Consider the following 17,126-nt stretch of genomic DNA (forward strand, 5'->3'; position numbering starts at 1 on the left):
CTCGACCATGGTCTGGAGGGCCAGGACCACAAACTTGTGGTGCCTCTGGGCGCGTTGCTCAACTGAGCACACATGCTGCATTGCCGTACACAAGACTCTAAGTCAGAGTCGATACCGGGCCACCACACGTGGGATCTGACTATCGCTTTCATCATTACTACACCAGGGTGTGTGCTGTGGAGATCCGAGATGAACGTCTCCCTGCCCTTTTTGGGTAGCACTACACGGTTACCTCACAACAGGCAGTCTGCCTGAATGGACAGCTCATCCTTTCGCCGCTGGAATGGCTTGATTAGCTCTTGCATTTCAACGGGGATGCTGGCCCAGCTCCCATGCGGTACACAGTTTTTTACTAGGGACAGCAGAGGATCTTGGCTGGTCCAAGTCCTAACCTGGCGGGCTGTGACAGGTGATTTATCATTTTCAAACGCTTCCATGACCATCAACAGTGCCACCATCAACAACTTTGCAGGCTGCGCCATTTCCACCCCCGTGGTGGGCAATGTTAGCCGACTGAGAGCATCCGCACAGTTCTTGGTGCCTGGCCTGTGGCGGATGGTTTAGTTATACGCTGATAGCGTGAGTGCCCATCTTTGTATGCAGGCTGAGGCATTAGTATTTATCCCCTTGTTTTCAGCGAACAGGGATATGAGGGGCTTGTGATCGGTTTCCAGCTCAAATTTGAGGCCAAACAGGTACTGATGCATTTTCTTTACCCCAAACACACACGCTAATGCCTACTTCAGTAGGCTCTCCATGTTTCTCTGGAAGATCGCTGCAGCCGACCGAATTCCAAACGGGCATCTGTTGTAGATGAACAGTCCCTTGTGCGTGTTGATGCAGGTGAGGCCCTTCGAAGACTTCTCCAGCTCCTGCGTCATGTAGGCCGAAGTCAAGTCGAGCTTGGTGAACATCTTGCCTCCTGCCAGCGTTGCAAATAGGTCGTCTGCCTTAGGTAGCGGGTATTGGTCCTATAGCGAGAAACGATTAATAGTTACTTTATAATCGCCGCAGATCATCACTTTTGAGTACTGGAACAATCGGGCTGGCCCACTCGGTGAATTCCAGTGGGGAGATGATGCCCTCGCGTTGCAGCCTGTCCAGCTCGATTTCCACTCTCTCCCTCATCATATGAGGTACCGCTCGCGGTTTGTGGTGAATGGGTCGTACCTCTGGGACCAAGTGGATCCGCACCTTCGCCCTGGAAAAGTTTCCAATGCCTGGCTCAAAAAGGGAAGATTTGTTAAGAACCTGGGTACATGAGGCCTCATCGACATGTGATAGCACTTGGATGTCATCCCAGTTCCAGCGGATTTTGCCCAGCCAGCTCCTTCCAAGCAGTGTGGGACCTTCGCCCGGGACAATCCAGAGTGGCAGTTCATGCACCGTGCCCTCGTAGGTGATCTTGACCATGGCGTTGCCCAGGACAATGATGAGCTCTTTGGTGTATGTTCTCAGTTTTGTGTGGATGGGGCTCAGGGCTGGTCTGTCTCTCAAACATCTTTTTACTCATGATGGATTGGCTAGCACCAGTGTCCAGTCCCATGGCTATGGGTAAGCCATTCAATTTTACATTTAGCATTATAGGTGGACATTTCGTCGAAAATGTGTGCATCCCGTGTACTTCAGCATCTGCCTCCTCTCTCTGAGGCTTGAAATTGCTTTGATCCACCACGATCTTCCTCTGCCACGTGGTGGTTCGCAGATTTTGCAGAGCTTGCAGCTCATCTGCAAGCTCGTTGGAGGTGCCCCATTGTTCCACAGCTCTTGTAAACATACCCTTTGAAGCAGCATGAATAGGCTGAATGGAAGCCTCCACAATGCATTCATCCTTTGTTGTGGACTCTGAGTCATCTGGGTCACCTGAGGCCTGCTGGCAGTTGCAGACTCGTGGTTTCTGCCCTGTACATTTCTGCTTGCAAACACAGTTCCAGTTAATTTATGAACATTGCTAGCACCTGTTTGCTGAGAGATTTGTTTGGTGTTATCACTGGTGGACATAAACGCCGGTGCTATCGCAAGGCCTTACTGAGGGTCAGTGTCTCTACAGTCAAAAGTTCGCAGTGCACAAATTAACGTGTCGTATAACAGTGCGGTTCACGAGTTACCACTGTGGATTGTTCCAGGCAATGGCCCAACGCTGCTCGGCAGGAGCTAGTTGGAGAAAATCAGATGCGACTGGAACGACATAAAGGCGTTGTCGTCGGAGGAAGGTACATGTTCCCAAGTATTGAGCAAATTCCCCTCGCTGTTCGAACCGGGTATCGGCAACTTCACGGGAGCTAAGGTGCAGATCCACTTGGACTCAGATGCAAGACCCGTCCATCATAAAGCTTGGGCAGTGCCATATATGATGAGGGAGAAGGTCGAAATTGAACTGGACAGACTCCAGCGTGAAGGGATCATATCACCGGTTGAATTTAATGAATGGGCCAGCCCCATTGTTCCTGTGCTAAAAGTGATGGCACAGTCAGAATCTGTGGAGACTACAAGGCTACGATCAACAGGGTTTTGAAACAAGATCAGTACCTGTTACCGAAGGCTGATGACTTGTTTGTGACGCTAGCCGGAGGGAAGTCATTCACAAAACTAGACCTGATGTCGGCCTATATGACGCAAGAGTTGGTCAAGACGTCGAAGAGACTTACGTGCATTAACATGCACAAAGGACTGTTTATTTACCACAGGTGCTCATTTGGAATTCGCTCGGCTGCAGCAATATTCCAGAGGAATATGGAAAGTCTACTGAAGTTCGTTCCCAGAACCGTCGTGTTCCAAGATGACATCCTGATCACCGGTCGTGACTGCAAGGAACATCTGAACAACCTGGAAGAGGTTCTACTGCGTTTGGACAGAGTGGGACTCAGACCGAAATGCTCAAAGTGCGTCTTCATGGCACCGGAGGTCAAATTCCTCAGGAGGAAAATTGCCACTAATAGCATCAGACCTATTGACGTGAAAACCAAAGCCATCAAGAATGCGTGACGGAGCTGCATTCATCCCTAGGTCTACTCAACTACTTTGTTAACTTCCTACCTAAATTGAGCACCTTACTTGAACCACTGCACATGCTATTGAGAAAAGGCAACAACTGGTTGTGGGGCGCATTGCAAGACAGAGCTTTCAAGAAAGCCACCAATCTGCTTTGCTCGAACAAGCTGCTGGCACATTATGACCCATGTAAATGTTTAATTTTGGCCTGTGACGCATCATCATATGGAATTGGTTGCTTGTTACACCAAGCCAATGAGTCGGGGAAACTTCAACCTGTTGCGTATGCATCCAAAAGTTTGTCTAAAGCAGAAAGAGCCTACAGTATGGTAGAAAAAGAAGCTTTAGAGTATGTGTACGGTGCTAAAAAGATGCATCAATACCTGTTCGGTCTGAGGTTCGAAATAGAGACCGATCACAAGCCGCTCATTTCGTTGTTTTCCGAGAGCAAAGGTATCAATACCAATGCTTCATCCCGCATCCAAAGGTGGGCACTGACATTATCTGCCTATGATTATGTCATTCGTCACAGACCTGGCACAGAGAATTGTGCCGATACTTTGAGCCGGTTGCCATTGCCCACATCGGAAACGCCACAACCGGCAGATTTAATGTTAATCACCAATGCTTTTGAGAGTGAAGGTACCCTTGTCACGGCTCAACAAGTTAAGACCTGGACCAGCCAGGACCCGATTTTATCGGTGGCAAAGGGTTGCATCCTCAAAGGGGATTGGTCTGCCAAAGCTAAGCAAATGCGCGAGGAGGCCAAACTGTCGCAAGGACAAACTGTCTATTCAAGTAGATTGCATATTGTGGGGCAATCGAGTTGTAATGCGTAAGAAAGGGAGAGAGAAGTTTGTGCGTGAGTTACACAGCACATATCCTGGCATAGTGACGATGAAGGCCATCGCCAGGTCCCAAGTATGGTGGCCAGGAATTGATTCTGAGCTGGAAGACTGCCATGCATCAGTGCAACACCTGCATGCAACTCAACAAAGCACCAGCGAAATCGCCGCTGAGTCTGTGGTCATGGCCATTCAAACCTTGGTCTAGGATCCATGTAGATTTTGCAGGTCCCTTCCTGTTATTAGTGGTGGTGAATGCTTACTCGAAGTGGATAGAATACATAATCATGTCATCCACGGCAACCATAGAGAATCTCAATGTCATGTTCACAACACATGGTCTGTCTGACATAGTGGTGAGTGACAATGGGTCATGCTACACCAGTCATGAATTTCAGGAGTTTGTAAAATGTAACGGCATAAAACATGTAAGGTTAGCACCGTTCAAGCCTGCATCCAACAGGCAAACAGAACGTGCAGTACAAATTATCAAGCAAAGCATTAGGAGGGTAACCCAAGGGTCACTGCAGACCTGTTTGTCTTGTATACTGCTGAGTTACAGAACAAGACCCCACACACTCACAGAAGTCTCGCCTGCTGAACGCATGATGAAAAGAGGTCTTAAGACCAAGTTATCTCTTGTACACCCGGATTTAAGTAATCATGTTGAATACAGAACAGAGTCAACAAGGGTACCACGATGGCGGAACTGTGTCAGCGAGATTTCTGTTAATGATCCTGTATATGTGTTGAATTATGGTCAGGGTCCCAAATGGATTGCTGGTACAGTCATGGCCAAGGAGGGCAACAGAGTATTTGTTATTAAGCTCAAGAATGGGCAAACTTGCAGGAAACACATGGATCAAACAAAGCTGAGGCACACAGATGAGCCAGAACAGTCGGACGAAGAAACAGTCGATGACCAACCAACCTACCAGCAGCCTTCAGTGGACTCAAGGGTCATCAGTGAACCCGGAATTTCCACCACGGACTTGTTCAATAAAAATGGACTTGCAATTCTTGACATGGCCACTGCCACTCCTAACAAGTCAGCCATCCAACCACCAGCCACAACAGACTCTGCACATTCACCCAAGGCCGGAATCAAGCTGAGTCGGTCAACCCGGGAACGTAAAGCACCGGACCGTCTCAACCTATGAGAGACTGTGATAAGATGTCAGAGGAGGGTATTGTCATGTATGTACACACTGTTTGTAGCCAGCAGATGGTGTTATTGTTGGAGGCCATGGTGCTGCTCTGGTATAAAAGGCCAGCCATTTTGTGAGTCAGGCACTTTGGGCCTAAATAAAGCAGAGCCAAGGTTGTACCTTATTCAGTTAAACAGTACTCAGTTTGAACCTTTATTGCATACATAACAAGACTGGATAACTTGTTGGTTGGCGCAGTCACGATGGTAAGTACTTCAATGAATCTAATATGGCCACAGTGATCTCCTAGACTAGTTTCGATCGCCTGGATGGAATTTTCCTAGATTTTTTCCCCCCCAATTGGCCTGAGTTTTTATGTTTTTTTTGCCTCTCCCAGGAGATCGCATGGCTCCGGGTGGGGTGGAGTGTAAAATGTTGCGATACATGGGGTATCGCGGTTGTGTGGGGCAGACTGGTTGGGCCGCATGCTCTTTACCTGTCTGCCATTGTTCATTGTTCATAGGTTTACGTGTAACCTTCAGGGCTGCTGACCGAGGGCTGTTCTGCTTTGTCAGCTGGCGCGGACATGATGGGCCGAACTGGCCTCCTTCTGCGCTGTAAATTTCTATGTGTCATTCTCCATCCCCTGTATCACTCGCCTTCCTTTGTATCATTCCCCATAATTTGATTTATTAAGATGAAACGTTTCTTAATTTACAGGTTTATTGGCTGTTAACCTAATTGCCGGTATTTAAAAAGCGTTGTGGTACTCCCGATCCCCTATATCATTCCGCCCTGTAAAAGTTCTTCCGTGTTTGCGAACGATTGTTTGGGAGAATTGGATGTTCACGCTGGTGGTTCCGCCCCGGAACTGTGCTGGCGGCCGCTGTCAGCCGTGGCTGGGAGGCGGGCCCCCGGCGCCTGTCTCTGCAGGTGCGGCTACCTGGGGTGCGAGAGCCGCGCTCCAGTCGCGGACAGCTTGCTGCACTTCAGTTTCACTTTATGTATCTAGAATAGTTTACTTTGGGCAGATTTTTCAAATAACGTCTAGAATTCGCGTGTTGCTGGCAGGTGAGTGGCTGATTCATTGTACTTGAAAATAATATTCTGTGGCGTGAACTAATTCCACGCGTGTTCGTCTATAACGGCGGATCTGATTCTTTATTAGCTTCAAGTTTTATACCAATTCCTTTCAGGATGTGATCACTTTTGGCTCCTTGTTCTAACCTCGGAGTTGCAGGAGCAAATGAAGCCAAATTGTGACCAGCTCCACGCAGGGCTTGTGATATTTACCTATGTTGACTGTACTTTTGATTGGAGCTAATGCAGCAAGGTGGAGTACAGAATCTTGTATTAGGACGAGAATGACAAATGTGCAGTTAAAATATCCTTGGACTATGAACAACAGAGAAAAGTACAAAACTTAAGGGGTGTGGCTTGTTGCATGACTTTCCAATTTAAATATTGCACTGTAAGAATCAAGTGACATGTTGTTCAAGAAGTGATGACAGTACCGTCCTTTTTGGAATTTGAAAAACGGCTTTTATTATATATTTATAATGGGGAACAAAGAAATGGCAGACCAACTGAACAAATACTTTGGTTCTGTCTTCACGAAGGAAGACACAAATAACCTTCTGGAAGTACTAGGGGACCAAGGGTCGAGTGAGAAGGAGGAACTGAAGGATATCCTTATTAGGTGGGAAATTGTGCTGGGGAAATTGATGGGATTGAAGGATGATAAATCCAGAGGCCTGATAGTCTGCATCCCAGAGTACTTAAGGACGTGGCCATAGAAATAGTGGATGCATTGGTGATCATTTTCCAACAGTCTATTGACTCTGGATCAGTCCCTATGGACAGGTGGGTAGCTAATGTAACACCACTTTTTAAAAAAGGAGGGAGCGAGAAAATGGGTAATTATAGACCGGTTAGCCTGACCTCAGTAGTGGGGAAAATGTTGGAATCAATTATTAAAGATAAAATAGCAGCGCATTTGGAAAGCAGTGACAGGATTGGCCCAAGTCAGCATGGATTTATGAAAGGAAAATCATGCTTGACAAATCTTCTGGAATTTTTTGAGGATGTAACTAGTAGAGTGGACAAGGGAGAACCAGTGGATGTGGTGTATTTGGACTTTCAAAAGGCTTTTGACAAGGTCCCACACAAGAGATTGGTGTGCAAAATCAAAGCACATGGTATTGGGGATAATGTACTGACGTGGATAGAGAACTGGTTGGCAGACAGAAAGCAGAGAGTCAGGATAAACGGGTCCTTTTCAGAATGGCAGGCAGTAACCAGTGGGGTGCTGCAGGGCTCAGTGCTGGGACCCCAGCTCTTTACAATATACATTAATGATTTTAGATGAAGGAATTCAGTGTAATATCTCTAAGCTGGCAGGTGACACTAAACTGGGTGGCGGTGTGAACTGTGAGGGGGACGCTAAGAGGCTGCAGGGTGACTTGGACAGGTTAGGTGAGTGGGCAAATACATGGCAGATGCAGTATAATGTGGATAAATGTGAGGTTATCCACTTTGGGGGGCAAAAACATGAAGGCAGAATATTATCTGAATGGCAGCAGATTAGGGAAAGAGGATGCTCAATGAGAGCTGGGTGTCATGGTTCATCAGTCATTTGAAAGTTGGCATGCAGGTACAGCAGGCGGTGAAGAAGGCAAATGGTATGTAGGCCTTCATAGCTAGGGGATTTGAGTATAGGAGCAGGGAGGTCTTACTGCAGTTGTACAGGGCCTTGGTGAGGCCTCACCTGGAATATTGTGTTCAGTTTTGGTCTCCTAATCTGAAGAAGGACGTTCTTGCTATTGAGGGAATGCAGCGAAGATTCACCAGACTGATTCCCGGGATGGCTGGACTGACATATGAGGAGAGACCGGATCAACTGGGCCTTTATACACTGGGGTTTAGAAGGATGAGAGGGAATCTCATAGAAACATATAAGATTCTGACGGGACTGGACAGGTTAGATGCGGGAAGAATGTTCCCGATGTTGGGGAAGTCCAGAACCAGGGGACGCAGTCTTAGGATAAGGGGTAGGCCATTTAGGACTAAGATGAGAAGAAACTTCTTCACTCAGAGAGTTGTTAACCTGTGGAATTCCCTGCCGCAGAGAGTTGTTGATGCCAGTTCATTGGATATATTCAAGAGGGAGTTAGATATGGCTCTTACGGCTAAAGGGATCAAGGGGTATGGCGAGAAAGCAGGCAAGGTGTATTGAGGGAATGATCAGCCATGATCTTCTTGAATGGCGGTGCAGGCTCGAAGGGCCGAATGGCCTACTCCTGCACCTATTTTCTATGTTTCTATTACAGTATTTAAAAGTTTAATTTCTTTTTTTGTGGTCATTCTGCCATAAGGATCCACCTACTTGCACCTTTATCCAGGAGAGAGGCAGTGACACCCATTGTGTATATTTTTGAACTGTTTCCATACTGTAACTTCTCAGGAAGCAAACATTTTATAATTTGAGAGACACAGTGTCACTGGTTTATTTTACTTACAGTTTGAAAGTCTCTTAATGGCTTAACTGTGAAGATTTGATTAAATGCATCAAAATGGTTGAACAGTTTTAAGAGGATTTGCTGTTGGGCGGTTTGGGGTTTGTAGGATGAACTGCTGTACAGAAATCCTAATATTGTGCTAATGTTAAGAACAGCAGTAATAATGAAGAAAACTGTCCAAAGTACAGAAACTATTGTTTTGCCAATATGGATATGTAAAACACTATCTAGATTGTTACAGGATAAAAAGAATGACATTTATTACAGAGCTAGCAATATGTTGTATAGTGTGAAGAACTGCGGATGGAGTATTCTAAATAATATAGTTAGCAGGAATCAACCTCTGTGTTTCGGTGATACCATCAAGATCAAAGCTCAGGCGGTCTACAATGCAATCTCAACCCTGAAATCTGTTGCTGTCTTGTGTTTGATGGAAATGAGAAGTAGCAATGCAAAGTAACAAGTTCTCAGATATGTAAAAACACAGCATACAAAACGGCACTGACTTTCAAACAGCAATGATATGAACTTTAATTTGTTTGATACAGGAAACAACACTAAATGTTGCTCTCCATAATTGATGCTGACTATTACTAAAATGATGAACGGCCCATCACCAGTTTTAACAGTCATTAACAATAATTATCTCTTGACAATGTATCAGTAGTTGAAATTGATAATATTGTGAAATTAGATTATCTCAAATAAGGATAAATTTATGAAGAGTTAATATTTTTGTGGGTGTTATCTATGGTATGGATAGAATTTACCCTTAAGTTTCAGAGTGACAGTTATTTTAGTTTTTTTTTAGTAGCCCCATGAATGTAGTAAATCATAAGAACATAAAGGAACAGGAGTAGGCCATACGGCCTCTCGAGCCTGCTCTGCCATTCAATAAAATCATGGCTGATCTTTGACTCCAATTCCATTTTCCCACCCAATCGTTATTTTCCTTGATTCCCCTAGAGTCCAAAAATCTATCTATCTCAGCCTTGAATATACTCAACGATCCAGCATTCACAGCAATTTGGGGTAGAGAATTCCATAGATTCACAACCCTTTGAGTGAAGAAATTCCTCCACATCTCGGTCTTAAATGGCCGATCCCTTACCCTGAAACTATGCCTCCTAGTTCTAGACTCTCCAGCCAGGGGAAATAACCTCTCTGCATCTACCATGTCAATCCCCCTCAGAATCTTATATATTTCAATGAGATCACCTCTAAACTCGAGAGAGGATAGGCCCAATCTACTCAATATCTCCTCCGAGGATAAACCTCTTATCCCAGGAATCAATCGAGTGAACCTTCATTGCACCACATCTAAGGCAAGTATATCCTTCCTTGGATAAGGAGAACTAAACTATGCACAGTATTCCAGGTGTGGTCTCACCAAAGCCCTGTACAATTGTAACAAGACTTCCATACTCTTGTACTCCAACCCCCTTGTTATAAAGGCTAACATGCCATTTGCCTTCCTAATTGTTTGCTGTATGAAGACACCTAAATCTCTCTCTGAACAACAATATGTTTCTCACCATTTTAAAATATAATCTGTTTTACTATTCCTCATAACAAAGTGAATAACCTCACATTTCCCACATTATACTCCATCTGCCACATTATTGCTCACTCATTTAACCTGTCTATATCCCTTTGCAGGCTCTTCATGTCTTCCTCACAGCTTCTGACTTTCCCACCTAGCTTTGTATCGTTAACGAACTTGGATACATTACAGTGGGTCCCTTCATCTAAGTCATTAATATAAATTGTATTATATTAAATAGTAATAAAGCCCAAGTACTGATCCCGACTAGTTACAACCTGCCAACCTGAAAATTACCTGTTTATCCCTACAACCTGTTTTCTGTCCGTTAACCAATTCTCTATCCGTGCTAATATATTACTCCCAACCCCATGAGCCCTTATCTTGCACAACAACCTTTTAATGTGGCAGCTTAACAAATGCCTTTTGGAAATCCAAATACGATACATCCAATGGTTTCCCTTTATCTACCCTGCTAATTACATCCTCAACAACACTCATACATTTGTTAAACATGATTTCCCTTTTGATAAAAACATGTTGACTCTGCCTAATTGTATTATGATTTTCTAAATGCCCTGTTACCACTTCCTTAATAATGGATTCCAGCATTTTCCTGATGACTGATGTCAGGCTAACTGGCCTGTAGTTCCCTGTTTCATCTCTTCCTCCTTTCTTGAATAACTGGATTAAATTTGCAACCTTCCAATCTGCTGGGACTGCTATAGAATCTAGGAAATGTTGGTAGTTCACAACCAATGCCTCTGCAGCCACTTCTTTTTTTTTAGAACCCTAGGATGTCAGCCATCAGGCCCATGGGATTTATCGGCTTTTAGTCCCATTAGTTTCTCAAGTACTTTTTCTCTCCTGATCTTAATCACTTAGTTCCTCATTCTCATCAGCCCCTTCGTTTCCCACTATTTTTGGTATGCTTTTTAACATAAGAACATAAGAAATAGGAGTAGGCCATAAGGCCCCTCGAACCTGCTCCGCCATTCAATAAGATTATGGCTGATCTGATCATGGACTCAGCTCCACTTCCCTGCCTGTTCCCCATAACCCCTTATCCCCTTATCATTTAAGAAACTGTCTGTCTATTTCTGTCTTAAATTTATTCAATGTCCCAGCTGCCACAGCTCTCTGAGGCAGCGAATTCCACAGATTTACAACCCTCTGAGAAGAAATTTCTCCTCATCTCAGTTTTAAATGGGCGGCCCCTTATTCTAAGATCATGCCCTCTAGTTCTAGTCTCCCCCATCAGTGGAAACATCATCTCTGCATCCACCTTGTCAAGCCCCCTCATCATCTTGTACGTTTCAGTAAGATCACCTCTCATTCTTCTGAATTCCAATGAGCAGAGGCTCAACCTTTCCTCAAGTCAACCCCCTCATCTCCAGAATCAACCTTGTGAACCTTCTCTGAACTGCCTCCAAAGCAAGTATATCCTTTCATAGAAACATAGAAAATAGGTGCAGAAGTAGGCCATTCGGCCCTTCGAGCCTGCACCACCATTCAATAAGATCAAGGCTGATCATTCACCTCAGTACCCCTTTGCTGCTTTCTCTCCATACCCCTTGATCCCTTTAGTCATAAGGGCCATATCTAACTCCCTCTTGAATATATCCAACGAACTGGCATCAACAACTCTCTGCAGTAGAGAATTCCACAGGTTAACAACTCCTGAGTGAAGAAGTTTCTCCTCATCTCAGTCCTAAATGGCTTACCCCTTATCCTTGGACTGTGTCCCCTGGTTCTGGACTTCCCCAACATCGGGAACATGGAAACCAAAACTGCACGCAGTATTCCAGGTGTGGCCTCACCAATGCCCTATATAGCTGTAGCAAGACTTCCCTGCTTTTATACTCCATCCCCTTTGCAATAAAAGCCAAGATTCCATTGGCCTTCCTGAACACTTGTGTCTTCTACTGTGATGATAGATGCAAATATTTGTTTAAAGATTCTACCATTTCCATATTTCCCATTTATAATTTGTCCTGTCTCACCCTCTAAGGGTTCAAAGCTTACTTCTGCTATTCTCTTCCTTTTTACATACTGTAGAAGCTTTTATAATCTCTTTTTATATTTCTTGCTAGTTTACACTCATTCTATTTTCTCCCTTTTTTATCAATTTTTTTGGTCACCCCTTGCTGGTGTCTAAAGCTCTCCCAATCCTCAGGCTTACTACCATTCTTCGCAACATTATAATATTATCCTTAACTTCTTTAACCACAGATGGATCACTTTTCATCAGGTGAAACATAATAGATTGGCATTTTTGACTCCTTGTAAATTCCTAATTATAATGGCCTGGGATATAATATCTGTTTATTTGTTATGTAACGAAATAAATAACTTTCATGATCTCAGGAATTCCCCATTGGGCTTTACAGCCAATGAAATATCTTTGAAATGAGTTCACTGTTGTCAGAAGGAAACACGACAGCCAATTTGCTCACAGCAAAGTCCCACAAACAGCAAAATGATAATACCAGATAATGTGTTTCAGTGATGTTGGTTGAGGGATAAATATTGGTCAGGACTGGTTGAGGGGCAAATATCGGCCAGGCCACCAAGGTGAACTCTGCTGCTCTTTTTCGAATAGTGCCATGAGATCTTTTATGTCTACCTGAGAGGGCAGATGGGACTTCGGTTTAACGTCTCATCCTAAAGATGGCACTTCCGACAGTGTAGCATTCCCTCAGTACTGCATTGGAGTGTCAGCTTAGATTTTGTGCTCAAGTCTCTGGAGTGGGATGAGAACCCACAATCTTCTGACTCGGAGGCGTGAATGCTACCAGCTGAGCTATGGCTGACACCCAGGCTCACAACTACTCTAAGTGAAAATTGCATGTTGATATAAACTATCGATTTTGAGGAAATCAGATGCAAGAAATTAGCTTTTTAAGGTAAAATCAAATAAATCCATTGATTGTGACCCCTACCAAGCCTAGTTAGAACCCTTACACCTGGGAATCCCTGGCACAAGACTGCCCTAAGTGGAGGAAGGGCATCCGGGAGGGCGCTGAGCATCTCGAGTCTCGTCGCCGAGAGCATGCAGAAAACAAGCGCAGGCAGTGGAAGGAGCATGTGGTAAACCAGACTCTCCACCCACCCTTTCCTCCTTCGACTGTCTGTCCCACCTGTGAGAGAGATTGTAATTCCCATATTGGACTGTACAGTCACCCGAGATCTCAGTTTGAGTGGAAGCAAGTCTTCCTTGATTTGAGGGACTGCCTATGATGGTGAGTTAGAACCCATATTTTTAGTGCAAGACTAAAATGTAATTGTTGTTGGAGCCATTGTCTGCAAGATGTATCAATTTGAGGTCAACTAATAGTTTTGAAGCAGTTTCAAAAATGAAATTTAAAAACAAATCAACCTTGCCTGCAAAATTAGCCTTTTTAGAAACAGCAGCTAAGGAACTGTTAAAAGCTAGTAAATTGATATCTGGAATGATCACTTTCAATTACTTTTTACTATGAATATGTCGACAGAATATATGATTTTAAACTGGAGGTGTCTGTATTGATCGTGATTTGAGTCCAGTAGAGCCTAAAAATGTTGCAGAGAATTAAAGATAAAGAGAACCTCCAAGCATAGGCAGTGTCCCTCATCTGTACTCCATTTTATATAATCTCGAGTAAGCTTCATCTGTTCAAATGGATATGACTTTTAAAGCTGATGTTTCAGTTGTAAATGCTTTCCTCTTGCCTCTCTTTCATTAATGCTGTTTGATCTGCCCAAAAAGCAGGCAGAACCATAATGAAATCTTGTCCTATGGAATAGGTCAGGATAGATTAAAACTCTAATGTTGTAAACACCAGAATGAGCTGCACAGTAGCACTATGTAAGAATAAACTTTGAACCAAATAGTTTAACAAGAACATAAGAATTAGGCACAGGAGTAGGCCATAAGGCCCCTCGAACCTTTCGATAAGATCATGGCTGATCTTTAACCTCAACTCCACTTTCCTGCCCGATCCCCATATCCCTTGATACCCTCAGTCCAACAAAAACCTATTGAGCTCAGCCTTGAGTATACTCAATGACTGAGCATCCACAGCCCTCTGGGCTACAGAGTTCCAGATTCACAACCCTCTAAGTGAATACATTTCTCCTCATCTCAGGCTTAAATGGCCAAACCCTTATTCAGAGACTATTCTCTCTTCCTCCCCCTCCCCCCCCCCCCCCCCCTGCCGCAACCCATTAAGTAGTTCTAGATTATCCAGCCAGGGGAAACAGCCGCTCAGCATCAACACTGTCAAGCCCTCTCAGAATCTTGTATGTTTCAATGAGATCACCTCTCATTCTTTTAAACTCCAGAATGTATAGACCCATACTACTTAATCTCTCCTCATAGGATGATCCCCTCATTCCAGGAATTATTCTTGTGAACCTCTGTTGTACCGCCTCTAAGGCAAGTATATCCTTCCTTGGGTAAGGAGATCAAAATCGTGTACAGTACTCCAGGTGTGTCTCACCAAAGTCCTGTACAATTGCAGCAATCCTTCCTTACTCTTGTACTCCAACTCCCTTGCAATAAAGGCCATCATACCATTTGGCTACCTAATTGTGTCATCATCATCATCATAGACAGCCACTCGCAGCGAGGTTGACCTTGCTTCCACGCCAAAAAGGGATGAGTTCACAGGTGTTTCAATGAAGGACCTAATATTCCAGATCCCGAACTACATCGTGAAGGGTGGAAGATGCCTGTGCTTGTATTTTTTTAACGTGTGGTGGCCGTTGCACACCAGCCACCATATGGGCTTGACAGAGCTAGGTCTTGGTCCAGTGGCAAGGATTATCCAAGACGACTGGAGACCAGCTCTGCTGCACAGACCGAGCGCGCACACTTAGAAACATAGAAAATAGGTGCAGGAGTAGGCCATTCAGCCCTTCGAGCCTGCACCACCATTCAATAAGATCATGGCTGATCATTCGCCTCAGTACCCCTTTCCTGTTTTCTCTCCATACCCCTTGATCCCTTTAGCCGTAAGGGCCATATCTAACTTCCTCTTGAATATATCCAATGAACTGGCATCAACAACTCTCTGCGGTAGGGAATTCCACAGGTTAACAACTCTCCGAGTGAAGAAATTTCTCCTCATCTCAGTCCTAAATGGCCTAACCCTTATCCTTAGACTGTGTCCCCTGGTTCTGGACTTCTCCAACATCGGGAACATTCTTCCTGCATCTAACCAGTCCAGTCCCGTCAGAATTTTATGTTTCTATGAAATCCCCTCATCCTTCTAAACTCCAGTGAATACAGGCCCAGTCGATCCAGTCTCTCTTCATATGTCAGTCCTGCCATCCCGGGAATCAGGCTGATGACCTTCGCTGCACTCCCTCAATAGCCAGATTAGGAGACCAAAGCTGAACGCACTATTCCAGGTGAGGCCTCACCAAGGCCCTGTACAACTGCAGTAAGACCTCCCTGCACCTATACTCAAATCCCCTAGCTATGAAGGCCAACATGCCATTTGCCTTCTTCACTGCCTGCTGTACCTGCATGCCAACCTTCAATGACTGATGTACCATGACACCCAGGTCTCGTTGCACCGCCCCTTTTCCTAATCTGCCACCATTCAGATAATCTGCTTTCATGTTTTTACCCCCCAAAATGTCTAACCTCACATTTATCCACATAACACTGCATCTGCCATGCATTTGCCCACTCACCTAACCTGTCCAAGTCACCCTGCAGCCTCTTGGCGTCCTCCTCACAGCTCACACTGCCACCCAGCTTAGTGTCATCTGCAAACTTGGAGGTATTACACTCAATTCCTTCCTCTAAATCATTAATGTATATTGTAAATAGCTGGGGTCCCAGCACTGAGCCCTGCGCTACCCCACTAGTCACTGCCTGCCATTCTGAAAAGGACCTGTTTATCCCGACTCTCTGCTTCCTGTCTGCCAACCAGTTCTCTATCTATGTCAGCACATTACCCCCAATACCATGTGCTTTAATTTTGCACACCAATCTCTTGTGTGGGACCTTGTCAAAAACCTTTTGAAAGTCCAAATACACCACATCCACTTGTTCTCCCTTGTCCACTCTACTAGTTACATCCTCAAAAATATTCTAGAAGATTTGTCAAGCATGATTTCCCTTTCATACATCCATGCTGACTTGGACCGATCCTGTCACTGCTTTACAAATGCTCTGCTATTTCATCTTTAATAATTGATTCCAACATTTTCCCCACTATTGATGTCAGGCTAACCGGTCTATAATTACCTGTTTTCTCTCCCTTTTTAAAAAAAAAAAAGTGGTGTTACATTAGCTACCCTCCAGTCCATAGGAACTGATCCAGAATTGATAGACTGTTGGAAAATGATCACCAATGTATCCACTATCTTTAGGGCCACTTCTTTAAGTACTCTGGGATGCAGACTATTGGGCCCTGGAAATTTATCGGCCTTCAATCCCATCAATTTCCCTAACACAATTTACCGTCTAATAAGGATTTCTTTCTGTTCCTTCTTCTCACTAGACCCTCGGTCCCCTAGTATTTCCGGAAGGTTATTTGTGTCTTCCTTCATGAAGACAGAACCAAAGTATTTGTTCAATTGGTCTGCCATTTCTTTGTTCCCTATTATAAATTCACCTGAATATGACTGCAAGGGACCTACGTTTGTCTTCGCTAATCTTTTTCTCTTCACATATCTATAGAAGCTTTTGCAGTCAGTTTTTATGTTCCCAGCAAGCTTCCTCTCATACTCTATTTTCCCACTCCTAATTAAGCCCTTTGTCCTCCTCTGCTGAATTATAAATTTCTCCCAGTCTTCATGTTTGCTGCTTTTTCTGGCCAATTTATGTACCTCTTCCTTGGATTTAACACTATCCCTAATTTCCCTCGTTAGCCATGGTTGCGCCACCTTCCAGACAGGGATGTACAGTTGTTGAAGTTCATCCATGTGATCTTTGAATGTTTGCTATTGCCTATCCACTGTCAACCCTTTAAGTATCACTCGCCAGTCTATTCTAGCCAATTCACATTTCATACCATCGAAGTTACCTTTTCTAAAGTTCAGGACCCTAGTCTCTGAGTTAACTGTCACTCTCTATTTTAATAAA

The 17,126-nt window shown here is 44.4% G+C and overlaps 1 protein-coding gene across 1 annotated transcript in view; it reads left to right on the plus strand.

The window, feature by feature from the left end:
- The first annotated feature begins 5,942 nt into the window (after window positions 1-5,942).
- Window positions 5,943-17,126, plus strand: part of lnx1 (ligand of numb-protein X 1) — a 370,671-nt gene continuing 359,487 nt past the window's right edge. Inside the window, exon 1 of the mRNA XM_070870019.1 lies at window positions 5,943-6,055. The gene's annotated coding sequence lies outside the window, so the exon portion shown is untranslated. The remainder of the gene's footprint in view (window positions 6,056-17,126) is intronic.

This window comes from Pristiophorus japonicus, chromosome 2 (assembly GCF_044704955.1).
Source record: "Pristiophorus japonicus isolate sPriJap1 chromosome 2, sPriJap1.hap1, whole genome shotgun sequence".
Classification (NCBI taxonomy): Eukaryota; Metazoa; Chordata; class Chondrichthyes; family Pristiophoridae; genus Pristiophorus; species Pristiophorus japonicus.